Source organism: Muntiacus reevesi, chromosome 9 (genome assembly GCF_963930625.1).
Source record: "Muntiacus reevesi chromosome 9, mMunRee1.1, whole genome shotgun sequence".
Lineage (NCBI taxonomy): Eukaryota > Metazoa > Chordata > Mammalia > Artiodactyla > Cervidae > Muntiacus > Muntiacus reevesi.
The window spans coordinates 35754226-35769896 of NC_089257.1; the positions used below are offsets into that span (position 1 = coordinate 35754226).

A 15671-nucleotide genomic window follows, 5' to 3' on the forward strand; every position below is an offset into this window, starting at 1 on the left:
AATAATCTTAATTGTGGTATTTAGAACATGTACACTTAATATAATCACTGATACATTTAGGTTAAAAACTACCATTTTGTTAGCTGTTTTCTTGATGTGTTCCTTGATGTTCACTTATTCTTTGTTTCTTTATCCCTCTTTTTGCTTTTGGATTATTTTTTTATTCCCTCTTTCTTCATTATTGGCTTACTCTTACCTCCCCCTAAAATTCCTAGTGGTTGTCCCAGAGTTTACAATATATAACTTTAATAAATAACAGTCTACCTTCAAATAAGATTAAACCACCTCATGTAGAGTATAAAATCCTGAAAACAGTACACTCCCACCTCTTCTCTTCTCCATTCTTAAAATACTTCATAAATTTTACTTTATGCTTGTTACAAACCCCAAAACATTGCTGTTGCATTAGAAAATCAATAGACTTCTAGAGAAACTAAAAATAAGAAAAACTGATGAACCTATCTGCAGAGCAGCAATGGAGACACAAACATTGAGAACAGATTTTATGGACATGGCTAGGGGAGGGAGGACGGAAGGAGAGGGTGAGATGTATGGACAGAGTAACATGGTAACATACATTACCATATGTAAAATAGACAGCCAATGGAAATTTACAGTATGACTCTGGGAACTCAAGTCTGGGCTCAGTGACAACCTAGAGTGGCGGGATGAGGGGGAAGTGGGAGGGATGTTCAAGTTGGGAGGAGACTTGGGTAGACCTATTCACGTTGATGTTGGATAGAAACCTACATAATACTGTAAAGCAATAATCCTTCAATTAAAAATAAATTAAAACTAAAAAGAAAATGTCTTTATATAATATCTTCCTTTCAACCATTTCTGGATCTCTCAATTTTTGTGTGTAGAGCCAAGTTTCTGTATGGTGTTATATTTCTTCTGCTGAAGAAGTGCTTTTATTATTCCTTAAAGTATAAGACCACTGATAATGAAATAATTTAGTTCGATGTGAAAGAATCTCTTTGTACTTCAGGTTAGGTAATTTCTATTGACCTATCTTCAAATTTAATGATTCTTTCATCAGTTGTGTTGAATCTACCAATGAGTCTGTCAAAGGCATCCTTTATCGGTGTTGTTTTCAGTTTATAGCCTATTCGTTAGACTGTTTCTTAGAGTTTCCACCACCTCTCAGCTGAAATTTACCATCTGTTCTTCTACATTATCTACCTTTCCACAAAATTCTGAAGCAGAGTAACTATATTTATTTTAAATACTCTTTCTGATAGTTCCATCACCTAAGTCACCTCTGAGTCTTTTTTCTGTACATCTCTTCTCCTGTCAACATTTTGTTGTTTGTAGTGGTGGTGGTAGTGGTAGTGAGGGATTTTTGTTTTGCTTTTTTGTCTCAAAATTTTAAATTTAATATTGAACATTATTTGCAGGGCATCAGAGAACAAAAAGAACATGCTTATTCTTCTGTTAATTTGGAGGGTTGAACCAATTCAATCAGGAATTGAGCTGGATCTGAGTTCTGTTGCTGACATGATTACCTTCAGTGCATGACATTCTTCAAACTTCCTCTAATGCTTCCCTTTTGGGGGTGGTGGCGGCACTGGTGGTAGTGGTGAAGGTGGTCTGACATAGTCCTTTTCTCAATAGTACGTACTATTCACAGATTGAGGTACTCCCTGGGATCAGCACCTAAGTAAGGGTGCCTCACCATGTTCTCGTCTCTCCTCAAGTGGTAAACTACAGTGGCTTGTTACGCTGTGCATTCTAAGATTGGCTGGGGAGGAAGGGAGGGAGTTCCTCTAGCACTCTGGTCAAGCCAGGCCATACTCTGTGTTCCTGGGGAGGGCCTTCTCACTGATTCTGGCCCTCCCCTAGGGACTGACTGCCTTGAAATCTTAGTACTTGGATAGATTAAAAAAAAAAGTTACAATTCTGTACATCATCAAGTTTTCTGTTGTTGTTAGGATGGAAGTGATGTCCCTTCCCTCTTTATACTTCCCAAACGGAGGCTGGAAGTCAAATCTGAGGATATGAAGTTTATTTAAAGCTCTATTCTTTTTATTTTCTGTTTCTTTGAGGTCAGTTATTCTGTATTCTGTTTGTTCAACCTGGTCTTATTCACAGTGTCTTCCTCAAATATCTGAGGTCCTTTAATTTACCCTTTAAATCCATGAATAAGTGATTAGATTGGTTAGCAACAAGAAATAGAGTAGGTTTCCTTTGAAGCTATAAGGACTTATTTACATAAAAGACTTCACCTCTGAATGGCAGCTCAGCCTAAGTGGGCAGGTCCTGCTAACAATTAGTTTTCCTTCAGGGTATATATGCTGAGAGAAGGTAGTACCTTTCACCTTAAACCACTGCAACTATCAAATAAGGAGAACTTTACTTTGGGATTGTTACTGTAGGGTATTCCAGCCTTAAGTAGAGCTGCTTTTCTTTTCCCTCTGGGTTGGCTGTAAAATTTCACAGTCAGGCTTTGCTCTACTTTTCTATCCCAAAATCTCATACCATGGGACCTAACCAGGTCAGGAATCCATTATGTTAAAAAGTAGTTGGAGTAAATGTTATAGGAAGTTACTCCAAATTCACAAAGAAAGAAAATGAGCCAGTAGGCTGTTACCCTAATTACTACTCCATTATTTCTGATTTCCATACTTGGGAGTTGCAAGTTGAGGCACCTGAGAGTTCTCACTGCCTTTCCAGAAACTCCCAACTGCAACCTTTTCCATTTGTGTTCCAGCCTGCAGTTTTCCTCTACTCTAGGTTACTCATCAATACAATTGTACTTTGTGTATCTGAAAATTATGTCAAAACTCTTTGCTATTCCAACAGTATGCTCTTTCATTTTCACCATCATCAAGAACTTATTTTTATGCATGTATCATTATCATCATATCAATAAGTCATTGAGAGGGAGAGAAAGCAAATGCATGGCTTGGTTTATCACATTTCAAAACTGCTTTTTGAAACCCTTGACCCTATGCATGCATACACTATGGCCTCTCTGTTCAGCAAGAACTCAAATCAAGCACTTTAATTTTAATAACCAAATGTCAATGCTGTCTCCTATAAAATGAATAGCTAAAGAATATGAATCTTGATTCAATCAAAAAACAAAACACAGACTCTTTAGGCTCTCTCTCACCAGAGAATTTGGTCTCAGACTGGCTAGTGGCCAGCTCCTGTCAAAATTACAGTTAAAATCAATAAACTGTCATTCTTATGAGTTTTCTACATCGAGGCAGATGACCAAAAAGCAATATACTTAAAACTATTTTAGTTTTTCTCCCGAAGTGCCTTTTCTGTACTATGATTTATGATGCTGCCCTTCTCAAGGGTTAATAGATACTTCTTGCTGTAACTTTTGCAAAATTGCAATTGACTGTCATTTCATTATGATATTTATATTTATATTCATTATGATATTTAATATCTAGCACATAAGACACTGGATGCTAAATTCCTATTGGAATTTAGTGCCCAGAAAAGATTTTTTTTCTCCCTAAAGAACTGATATACTTCCTTGTAACAGGCAATAGGAAGCAACTGATACCTTTCATAACTCTACACAACTGGCTTAATAGCTAAGAAGGTCAGAGCTAATTTAATGCTTAAAAACAATAGGCAAAAAAATAAATAAATAAAATATCACTTTTCAATGGAAAAAAAAAAAAACAATAGGCAGATCCTATGGGAAGCTGTGTACTATACTGGAAAGTCTGTGGGCTTAGGAATACGAAAAATCTGGGTTAAATTTTACTTTCAGGACTCTATAAACAAGTGCTAACTTCTCTGAGGTTCATTTTCCTCATCTGTAAAATGGAGGAATATTAAATCTGTAAAATATTACTTAATACTGAATACTTGTATTCTCTCAACCTGTCCCCAGGAAGCTCCAAGTAGATAAAGCATACAACCAGCTTGACTGATTTTACTTAAAAACAATCATCACAGAGCACAATCAGGCACAGCGTCCAATGACTCTGTTACAACTTCCTCCTTAATGTGCTTTCTCACTCTTGGAGATCACTACTCCATACATTACCCAAATCCTTACAACTCCTCTAAATCCTATATATTAACTACCTTACCTCATAAACCCGGAAATAATAGAAAAATTTCTCTATAATCCTACATACAACCCAATATGAAACTCAGTGGCCTCTATGCCATTTTCTTAGCCTTCTCCTCCTAGACAGTGGATAAGGGAAATATCTTCACTTACACTTCGAATTTCTTCTTTTCCACCCCCATGTCATGCTACTCTCTTCCTAGTAAATTATTTTCCAGCAACAGTGGCCTCCCCTCTATTCTATAGTACAGGCACTTCCTATGTCCAAGCCTTTCACTTGCCGATCCCATTGCTGGAATTCTTATCTTGTGAAACGGAGCTCCTCAAGCAATTCTTCCCTGAGCAATCTTTGTAAAAACGGACTCCCAAAGTTCTCTTCTATCACCACAGCTTGTTTAGAATCCTTCTCACTACCTGATATTTACTTTACTTGTTGGTTTCTTATTTATCATCTTACCCACTAAGTAACTGTCCAAAACCGGAAGTCTTAAATCTTACCCTTTCTCCCAATATCTGCTTCTCTCCAGTACTTGTTTTGATGAATGGTTTATTTACCTGGCCAGCTGTCCAAATCAGAAATTGGAAAATATCTAAATCTTTCTCTTTCCCTCTCTCCTCCAATCCACTAAATCATCAACAGTAGAGTCCATCATTAAACATCTTTTGAACCCACACATTCCGTCCTCCCTTTATATTTCCAAACTGTTTAGATTTTAATTATGTACTGCTTAGATTACTGTAATAATTTCCATTATGAGAATTCCTTACCCATAACTCTTCAAAGAGAACTTTCTAAAACATACACCTAATCTCTATTCTGTGTAACAGTCATCAATAGACTTGTTTACTTTTTTGTCTTTGAGAAATTTGCTTAAGTTATTTCAACAGATCTCCAAGTTTTTTGACATAACTTCCTTTTATGTCATTTTTTGCCTCTTCAGCCTCTCCTAGGAACCTGTACTCAAAGATTAGCTGAAGCTTTATGGAATTACCTGAAATTCTCTAATCAACTTCCATGCCTCTGTGTAACTGTTGCCTCTACCTGGGAAGTCTCACCTTCTCCCCCCAGTTATCAGCTCAAGTGTCACCCCCGCCTTACATGGAGTTCTGGTTTTCAGATGCTCATCATCTGTGTTCCTACAGTATTCTCTACATATTTCTGTCACGTAACCATCACATCTATCCTTCTGTTTCCAACATCTTACATAATGCCTGGCTTCTTTGGTGGCTCCAAAAATAATTTAAAAACTGACAAAAGTAGACATGTACATCCACACATACTCAATGCTCTTTCCACGTCCTTTACATGCCCTGTGATGGATCTCCTTTTACTTCTGTGTTGAAACATCTAATTGTAAATGTATTTTTTGTAAATGCCATTTCCAATGCTTTTGAGGAGTAAATAGAGAAAAAATGATGACAAACCAAAACAAAATTCTGTCAAGTGGCTTACTTCTAAACATCTACATCTTCTATTGCAGAGGGGGAGATTAAAACATGCTAGTTTGACTTCCTTACAATCCAATTAAGACATTACTGAAATAAATCATTACAAATATATGGAAAATGAATCATTCTGAAAAGAAAATCTGAGGTTTACTAAGAATCCACCTTTTTCCTCCCCACCGCCAAGTTGTTTGTCTTTTATTGCCTTTCACAAGCTACATACAATGCCAATGACTAAAAATAAAGAAACTTGAATAAATCCTGGGAAAACTGCCTTTGGGTCCAAAAAATTCTGAAAGGCAGTTATTCATTTTGAAGGAAATTTGTTTAGGAATTTCTGTCAGATGGCTATAGGAAATCAGAACATACACACAGACGGATAAAATTTAAATTTTGCCATCATTTCTAATAAACATATTATGAATTACAAAGTTTGTGAGAAGCCATTTTTCAATTTGTGACCTTATGACCTAAGAGGAGAAAACTGTTACACAATGCTTAATAATGTCTTTGTAGATTCAAATGGAAATCTATGACCTTTTGATGGAAGCTAAGGCACCAATTTAAACATACTGTGGGGGGACTTCCCTATTGGCCTAGTGGTTGAGAATCTGCCTTCCAATGCAGGGGACACTAGTTCAATCCCTGGTTGGAGAACTAGGATCCCACATGCTGTGGGTTTAGTTGTGTGGGATCTTATTCCAAGGAATAAGGACAAGCCAAGGAAGTCCATGTGCCATAAGATCCTGCATGATTCAATAAAGATAAAAAATACCACATGCCACAGCCAAGACCTGACACAACCAAAAATAAATAATACATAGATATATTTTAAAAAGCAAATATACTGTGGGATTCTTCTTTTATCTGAGATGCAGGCCAAATGATTCACTGACCAAGCAGAAGTTAATTAAACATTTTAATAGTTTAAACATATAATAGTCATGTATGGATGTGAGAGTTGGACTATAAAGAAAGCTGAGCAACAAAGAATTGATGCTTTTGAACTGTGGTGTTGAAGACTCTTGAGAGCCCCTTGGACTGTCAGGAGATCCAACCAGTCCATCCGAAAGGAAATCAGTACTGAATATTCACTGGAAGGACTGATGCTGAAGCTGAAACTCCAATATTTTGGCCACCTGATGAGAACTGACTCCTTGGAAAAGACCTTGATGCTGGGAAAGACTGAAGGCAGGGGGAGGAGAAGGGGACAACAGAGGATGAGATGGTTGGATGGCATCACCGATATGATGGACATGAATTTGAGTAAACTCCGAGACCTGGTGATGGACAGGGAAGCCTGGCATGCTGCAGTCCATGGGATCACAAAGAGTCGAACATGACTGAGCAACTGAACTGAAATGCACACATACACATATATATAACACTAATTACTCAAATTTCTTGCAAAATGATAAGAAATTATAATTGATAGAAAACTTCATATAAATCATTTATTTTGGCAATAAAAGATCAAAACTTTTTTTATTAACTACAATTACCAAGAGGAATTTTTTTCCAGATCTGAACAATGAAATCTGACATTTCTGATCTCTTCTACACACAATGTCACTTAAGAATGTGTTTTTGGTTCTTGCTTATCAAAACATATTAAAGACTGTAAAATAGAGGAGGATCGCTAATTAGAGAACTCCAATAGGTCATTCCCACCAGAAGGCTTTTCAGTTAACAAATGACATCTACAGAAACACGTAGGTCAGAGAATCTTTCCCCCCTCCCATCTTTTATTGCTGGGAAATATATCATTAGCATAAAACTCCAAAAAATAAAGAGATTCATCAAAAAAGATGAATAAATCTCTAACCTTTCTGCCAATTCTATCTCCTAAAATAACTAGAATCTCTGAGATGTAAGAAATCTTGACTATATAATTCAAAAGTTTGTTTGTCTGTGAAAAGGAAATAAGCCCCTCCGCCCAAAGTTGGATGACTTGCCTAAGGACATACTGAGAGACTGGCAGAACTTTCACCCAGATCTCTTAGTTAATTAAGATACAATCAAATCCAAGAAATCTTTGGGGAAAACTCACTTCACTCATCCTGTAATAAAAAGGAATATAGCAGAACAAAGTTCTCCATCTAATAGTCCACAGGTCAGATGAAAAACTAGCAAATTATCAGTCAGTTTATCTGTTAGACATATACCAGAGGAAGCAACAATGATATTAATATTTACTAGAAACAAGACAGGCTTTGGATGATATAAATCTAAATTTGAATCTGGATCTGTTATTTATCCATGCCACCTTGGGAAATGTCTCTAAGCCCCAGCTTTTCTCATTTGAAAAAGGGAGTAAAAATTATTATCTCTTAGTATTATTTTAAGAATTAAAAGATAATACTGTAAGTGAAAAAACCTCTGGCATGTTACACGGATTTTAATAAAAATTACCTGCTTCACAGGATTGTGTAGGAGTCAGATTTTACAAGGTTTTAGATAGCATGGAATGGTAAGAAAAGCAAGAATCTGGAGATGAAGGGTATGCATCTACATTTGAAAACTCTTCTCCTGTTTGTACCTCGCTAAGCCTCTTGCTTTCTCAGCATCTTATGAAATGAAGTAACAATACTTGCCAGGGAACTTTAAGGACCAAATATAACCATCCATGTATAAGGTTCTTAAGTATAATATAGTGTTACATATATGTTATTGTTAATATAAAGAAACTAATTGGATTAAAAAGCAGTCTGTTATTACAAGGATTATGGGAAAGTATTAGTTACTTAATCATGTGGACTCTTTGCAACCCCATGGACTGTAGCCTGCCACGCTCCTCTGTCCATGGAATTCTCCAGGCAAGAATACTGGACTAAGTAGCCATTCGCTTCTCCAGGGGACCTTCCCGACCCAGGGATCGAACCTAGGTCTCCTGCATCACAGGCAGATTCTTTACTGTCTGAGCTACCAGGGAAGCCCCCAGTTAAGGAATTCTGCTTTTGTAAAGTTAATATCACTCTCCAGGCACCAATGAAGAGCTCTCAAATTTTATCAACAAGTATAATTGTGTTTCAGTTCTACTGAAAACATTTCCTTAAGACCGATGTTTCAAACCATTTCCTAAACCAAATTTCAAGGAAATTAATGTAGGTCAAGTGTTGTTTCTTATCTCAAAGATTTGAGGGCTAAATCAGAGCAAAAGACCCTATAAACCAACATATAATTAGTTAATGGGAAGGTTATCTTTATTGAAACGCTGAGGAGAAATCTGCTTTTCTTTTTTTTAATTAAACAGTGTAACTAAATATCTGCTGGAAATGAAAATATATACATTAACAACCATTAATGTTGAAAAGATCAGTTCCTGACCCAGCTGGAAGTTACTGTGGACCGCAAGTTGAGAAACACTGCCTTCCAGGAATGGGAAGGGGAAACTTCTAAGTGCGGATTAACGAGTCCCCTCAGAGTTATGTGGCCACCCAGCAAGTCAGGAACATTGGACAGAAATTATCTTTTTGTTGTCTCTTTGCATAAATCATTCAGCTGCAATCAATATTTGCAAAACACAATACATACATACATATATAAAACAGGCATTAGCTTCTTCCAAATGTGCATACAAATCAAACCCTATGACACCACTATGATCTGCTATCCTTCTTGCACAGATGTATAAAAAGATGCAGAAATTAATTAACTCCTTTATGGTCATTCAGAAAAATCAGTAGCAAAGACAAATTGTCATATATTACTGACTCTGTATCCTAACTGAGCTTTTGGGCTGAGAACCAAGTACGAAGATTAAGCACCAAGTATCAAAAAGAAGCCATGTAATGTAAGAAGCCACCAGTACTATTTTAAGTAGCAAATTATTTCACTACTGGCTAGCAAACACATTAAATCAAAGCTGCAAACAGTGACAAACACAATTTTCCCCTTCATGTTACCAATACAGACAGGTCAAGTGCTTCTAAAATATCTTAACATGGCTCAATATTCATTAAATAGTACGTTCATGTATGTGTACATGATGTTCAAGAATGATGTTCAACACAAATGAACTTTTAATAGAGTATATCTCTGGTAACCTAGCACAATCACTATAAAAACAGGGGTCCCCAGCAACTAGATTAGGGTCTACTGGTACCTGAATATGGTTACCTGTATCTAGTCAACCTTTCTTTCCAATCCCTCAGGTCTCACCACCAGTCTACAAAGATTCCCAATGGCAGAAAAGTACAGCCAACAACAGTACTAATTCTCCTCTTAAACTTGAGCCCAAAGTGTCAACATTAGATTCTAACCTGCCAACGATTCTAAGAGTTCAGAGTAATACAAAATAATACTCATCTCCAAAAACATACATGAAAGTGGGAAGAAAGCTGAAGTACAAAGTCAGTATTCAAAACCAGTAATTCTGAACCATTCTGGCAAATCCATATTTAACTTGAACATTACCATCCTTTCTTTCTATGATAAAATGGAGATATAAGAATGTGCTGACTATGACTTCACTCTCAGAGTCAAAATGGGTATCTACAAAATCTTACAATCTTCCTTTGTAGCACTGTTTGGCATCAGTATCTCTGAACACAGGCTCTGTCATAACTTGCTACGTGGCTTTGGGCTTCTGAAACTGTTTCCTCATCTATAAATTTGATAATAACATATATGATATCTTTATTAATAGGTGGATATAAATAACAATGCCTTTAATTCATAGGACAATTAGTAATAAGAACAAAATGAGATAAAGAATGGAAAACACATGACACTGCCTGGCACTAGCAAAGCATTCTACAAATATTAGCGATTATCATTGCACCTCAGTCTTTTTCTTTTAATTAATTAATTTTAATTAGAGGCTAATTACTTTACAACATTGTGGTGATTTTTGCCATACATTGACATGAATTAGCCATGGGTGAACATGTGTCCCCCATACTGAACCCCCCTCCCACCTCCCTCTCCACCCCATCCGTCTGGGTTGTCCCAGAGCACCAGCTTTGGGTGCCCTGCTTCATGCATTGAATTTGCACTGGTCATCTATTTTACATATGGTAATATACATGTTTCAATGCTATTCTCTCACACGTCCCACCCTTGCCTTCTCCAACATGGTCCAAATGTCTGTTCTTTACATCTCTGTCTCTTTTGCTGTCTTGCATATGGGGTTGTCATTACTTTCTAAATTCCATATATATATGTTAAAATATTGTATTGGTATTATTACACCTCAGTCTTTTAAATGGGATAGAAGTCACTGTTTAGAAGTTCACCTGCTTCAAGGCTGGTGATAGGACTTCTATCAGAATAAAAGGGAAAAATACAACTGGGAACACAAGTGAAAAACTATATCTCCCTATCTTTTTACCATATGCCAGAATAATATAAATTCCATGGACTTTACACATCCTATTACTGATAAAAGGCAGTATCAACCTGTGATTAAGTTTTGGAATTAACAGAAAGAGTTTAATCATATCATATGTCAGTTGAGAACTTCAGTAAGGTATTTAACGTTTCTGACCATGATTCCTCAACTATAAATGTAAATAATAACTGTACCTACCTAATAAAGTTACTGTGGTGATTAAATGACTCATATCTATGAAGTGACAAGTATGGTAACCTGGGCTTCCTAGGTGGCTCAGATGGTAAAGAACCTGCCTGCAAAGCAGGAGACCCAGGTTCGATCCCTGGGTTGGGAAGATCCTGAAGAAGGGCATGGCAATTCACTCCAGTATTCTTACCTGGAGAATCCCATGGACAGAGAAGACTAGCGGGCTATAGTTCATGGGGTCATACAGAGTTGGACACGACTGAGCAACTATCACTTTCACATGGTAAATGAAATACTGTAGTTATCATTATTTTTGCTTCTCTTATTAGAAAAAGGCAAAAGTTCCTAACCCCTCTAAAATCCTAGAGTGTTTTCATTTTAAAAACTGATGATATTGAAAAAGATATGTAGACTACATGCTACAGGTAGCAGGCAATTTGAGTATTATAATAGTTGACAGTACTTTCAAAGCACCAAAAAAAAAAAAGTCTTTTCATAGATTAGACCTCTTAAAATAGATCTTGTATGTACACAACATATTTGGAGTCATTCTAACAGACACGCTAATAGAAATGGGCCTTGATCATAACATCTCATGATTTTAAATGGCAGTAGCCCAGACTTTCAGGTATAAACGTCAATATGAAACCTGTACTGGAATGCAGATAGTTCTGACAACCATTGTCAAAGAATATACAATTCTTCTACAGTATTTCTCAGGAAAATATCAGTTTTCCCAAATGAATGCTAAGCTAGAAGCTACAGAAGTCCTTGTTTTTTAGCTCTGATGCTGATAACATTAGACTGATAACTTTAACTATGATTCAATCCTTCAGCAGATATTTACTGAATGCTACTCTGTCCCAGGCACAACCCCTACCCTTAGAAATCTTACAGTTGAGAGGGAGACAAACTAGCAATTATGTACAATGCTATAATGGAAAAGCACAGGCGCTACAGAAACACACAGCAGTGCATCTAACCGAGCGGGTAAAGGGGGAAGGAGAAGCGGGCCGGTGAAGAGCTCCTGGAAGAAGCAACAGTTAACAGAAGCCTGAATGCTGGTGAGACAGACTAAAGCAAATTTTAGTTTCTTTTAGTTCTAAAAGAACTTGTATGTGGCTAAAGCATTGAGACTGAGATGGATCGTAGGAGCCATCTTCAGTCAGGAAAGACTTAATTTTAAATGGTACAGATATTCAACAAGGTGAGATACAGGAATTAAGACAGAAAGCACCGTGTTCATATTTTCTTAAAATCATTTCAGTTTTACAACTCATCTGATCATCATACACATCCTTGCTACACAAAATGTGTTCCACAGACCAACAAAATCAGCAGAACTTAGAAGCCTGTTAAAACTCAGCAGGGTACTGACATAGTTATAAGTATTATTATTAATTTCATTTTACAGATGAAGCCAAGTAACTGGATAAGGGTATATAGCTGGCAAATAATGAGCCAGACATACATCAAGGAACCTTGAATCAAAGTCTATGCCTCTAAATTTAAACTATACTTTTCTAAAATTACTGAAATAAAGTAAAATCATAGTTTCAAGATTATTCTTTGCCCCAGCATGTATTTTATATAGTTCAAAAATTTAAAACTTGTTAGCTATGGCCTATTTTATTCACATTCCAAATACATTCCCAATATAGGAGATTTTGTTTGCCATTTCATTTCATTTATCTATTAATCTCAATGGTCTGAAATACACTGAAGACAAACAGGAAGCCAAAAAAAATGATGCAATGCAGATAAACTAAGGGCAGAGAATTCATGTCCTATATGTAATGCACATGACCTAGACACGAGCCCCTCAGAACCTCACTCTATGCTAAGGCTCCCTGGGTGCCATATAAAGCACTAACCTAGGCAGTAAGAAGGAAGCTAATATAAAAATGACAAGTTTCCGTCCTCAAAGTTCAAACCAACTAATTGGTAAAATAAGGCAACATCAAAAATACTATGGGGATACAGAAGAGGGATAAAGACATTTCTGGAAGAGGCAGAAAAAAGCCTCAAAAGAGAGGTCATATTTAAGTATGTCTTTGAAGAAACAAAATAACTGAACCAAGCAGAGAAAAGCAACATTCTCATAACCACAAGCAAAGAGGTGAGAAAGCACAGGAAAAAGACTATTGTTTCTGAATGATGGATTAACATGTATCAGATTTACCCTCCCACTGTAAACAACTAAAATAAAAATCATACAGAAGTATATGCAGCAACTTTTAGATTCTGGATAATAGGCAGCCCAGGACAGTGGTTTCTGAGAGAAGGGAAACAAACCTTGCTGCTTTATCAACTAAGTTTACGTAATATTTTAAGTTCTTTGTTGTCATTTCAACAATCTTCACAGCATCTTCACCAGGAGCAGTTTCCATCTCAAGAAACCACTTTCTTGGCCCATCTATAAAAAGTAACACCTTATCTAAGTTTTATCATGAGCTTGTAGCAATTCAATCACATCTTCAGCCTTCACTTCTAATTCAAGTTCTCTGGCTATTTCCACCACATCTGCAGAGCTCTCCTGTGACCATGTACTATCAATGAGCAGTAATATTTTGAAAGTAATCTCCTCTCCAAAGTAATAGAGCTCAATGGTGGGCATAAAATATTCAGTAAGCTATGTTGTAAACAGAGGTATGTGCTGTCTTCCAGGCTTTCTTTTTCCATTTATACAGCACAGGCAGAGTAGATTTAGTATAATTCTTAAGGGTTCTAGGATTTCAGTTCAGTTTAGTTCAGATGCTCAGTCGTGTCTGATTCTTTGCAAACCCCATGGACTGCAGCACGCCAGGCCTCCCTATCCATCACCAACTTCTGGAGTTTACTCAAACTCAGGTCCATTGAGTCAGTGATGCCATCCAACCATCTCATTCTCTGTTGTCCCCTTCTCCTCCTGCCCTCAATCTTTCCCAGCATCAGGGTCTTTTCAAATGAGTCAGCTTTTCGCATCAGGTGGCCAAAGTACTGGAGTTTCAGCTTCAGCATCAGTCCCTCCAATGAACATTCAGGACTATTTCCTTTAGAATGGACTGGATGGATCTCCTTGCAGTCCAAGGGACTCTCAAGAGTCGTCTCCAACACCACAGTTCAAAAGCATCAATTCTACTGTGCTCAGCTTTCTTTATAGTCCAACTCTCACATCCATACATGACTAATGGAAAAACCCATAGCCTTGACTAGACAGACCTTTGTTGGCAAAGTAATGTCTCTGCTTTTTAATATGCTGTCTAGGTTGGTCATGACTTTCCTTCCAAGGAGTAAGCATGTCTTTCTTTCATGGCTGCAGTCACCATCCGCAGTGATTTTGGAGCCCCCCCAAAATAATGTCTGCCACTGTTTCTCCATCTATTTGCCATGAAGTGATGGGACTGGATACCATGATCTTTGTTTTTTGATTGTTGAGCTTTAAGGCAACTTTTTCACTCTCCTCTTTCACTTTCATCAAGAGGCTGTTTAGTTCTTCTTCATTTTCTGCCAGAAGGGTGGTGTCATCTGCATACCTGAAGTTACTGATATTTCTCTCAGCAATCTTGATTCCAGTTTGTGCTTCCTCCAGCCCAGCATTTCTCATGAGGTACTCTGCATGTAAGTTAAATGAGCAGGGTGACAATATACAGCCTTGACGCACTCCTTCTCCTATTTGGAACCAGTCTGCTGTTCCATGTCCAGTTCTAACTGTTGCTTCCTGACCTGCATGCAGATTTCTCAAGAGGCAGATCAGGTGGTCTGATATTCCCATCTCTTTCAGAATTTTCCACAGTTTATTGTGATCCACACAGTCAAAGGCTTTGGCATGGTCAATAAAGCAGAAATAGATGTTTTTTTCTGGAACTCTTGCTTTTTCAATGATCCAGCGGATGTTGGCAATTTGATCCCTGGTTTCTCTGCCTTTTCTAAAACCAGCTTGAACATCTGGAAGTTCACGGTTCACGTATTGTTGAAGCCTGGCTTGGAGAATTTTGAGCATTACTTTACTAGTGTGTGAGATGAGTGCAATTGTGCGGTAGTTTGAACTTAAGAGAATGGTAAATGAGCACTGGCTTTGACTTAAAGTCACCAGCTGTGTTAGCTCCTAACAAGAGAGTCAGCCTGTTCTTTAAAGCTAGGCATTGATTTCTCTTTAGCTATGAAAATCCTAGAAGGCATTTTATTCCCATATATGGATGCTTTGTTTTCACTAAAATCTGCGGTTTAGTGTAGCCACCTTCATTTGTTATCTAACTAAATCTTCTGGATAACTTGCTGTAGCTTCTACATCGGTACTCGCTGTTTCACCTTGCACTTTTTTATTTCGGAGACAGTCTCTTCCCTTAACTTAATGGAATAATCTCTATTAGCATCAAACATTTCTTCTGCAGCTTCCTCACCTCTCTCAGCCCTCACAGAATTGAAGGGAGTTAGAGGCCTCCTCTGGATTAGGCTCTGGCTTAACTGAATTTTGTGACTGATTTGACCTTCTATGCAGACATTAGTCTAAAACTTTCTTTATATCAGCAATACAGCTATTTAACTTTTTATCATCCATGTACTCAATAAAGCAGAACTTTTAATTTCCTTTAAGAACTTTTCTTTGCATTCATAGCTTGGCTGTTTGGCTCAAGAGCCTAGTGTTCAGCCTGTCTTGGCTTTCAACATGCTTTCCTC

The 15671-nt window shown here is 37.2% G+C and overlaps 1 protein-coding gene and 1 non-coding gene across 4 annotated transcripts in view; one reads left to right on the top strand and one right to left on the bottom strand.

Moving 5' to 3' along the window:
- UVRAG (UV radiation resistance associated) overlaps positions 1-15671 on the bottom strand; it is a 309203-nt gene that overhangs the window by 141133 nt on the left and 152399 nt on the right. The window lies entirely within an intron of this gene.
- TRNAC-GCA (transfer RNA cysteine (anticodon GCA)) lies at positions 11089-11160 on the top strand. The gene has a single exon. It is a non-coding gene; the product is annotated as a tRNA-Cys (tRNA).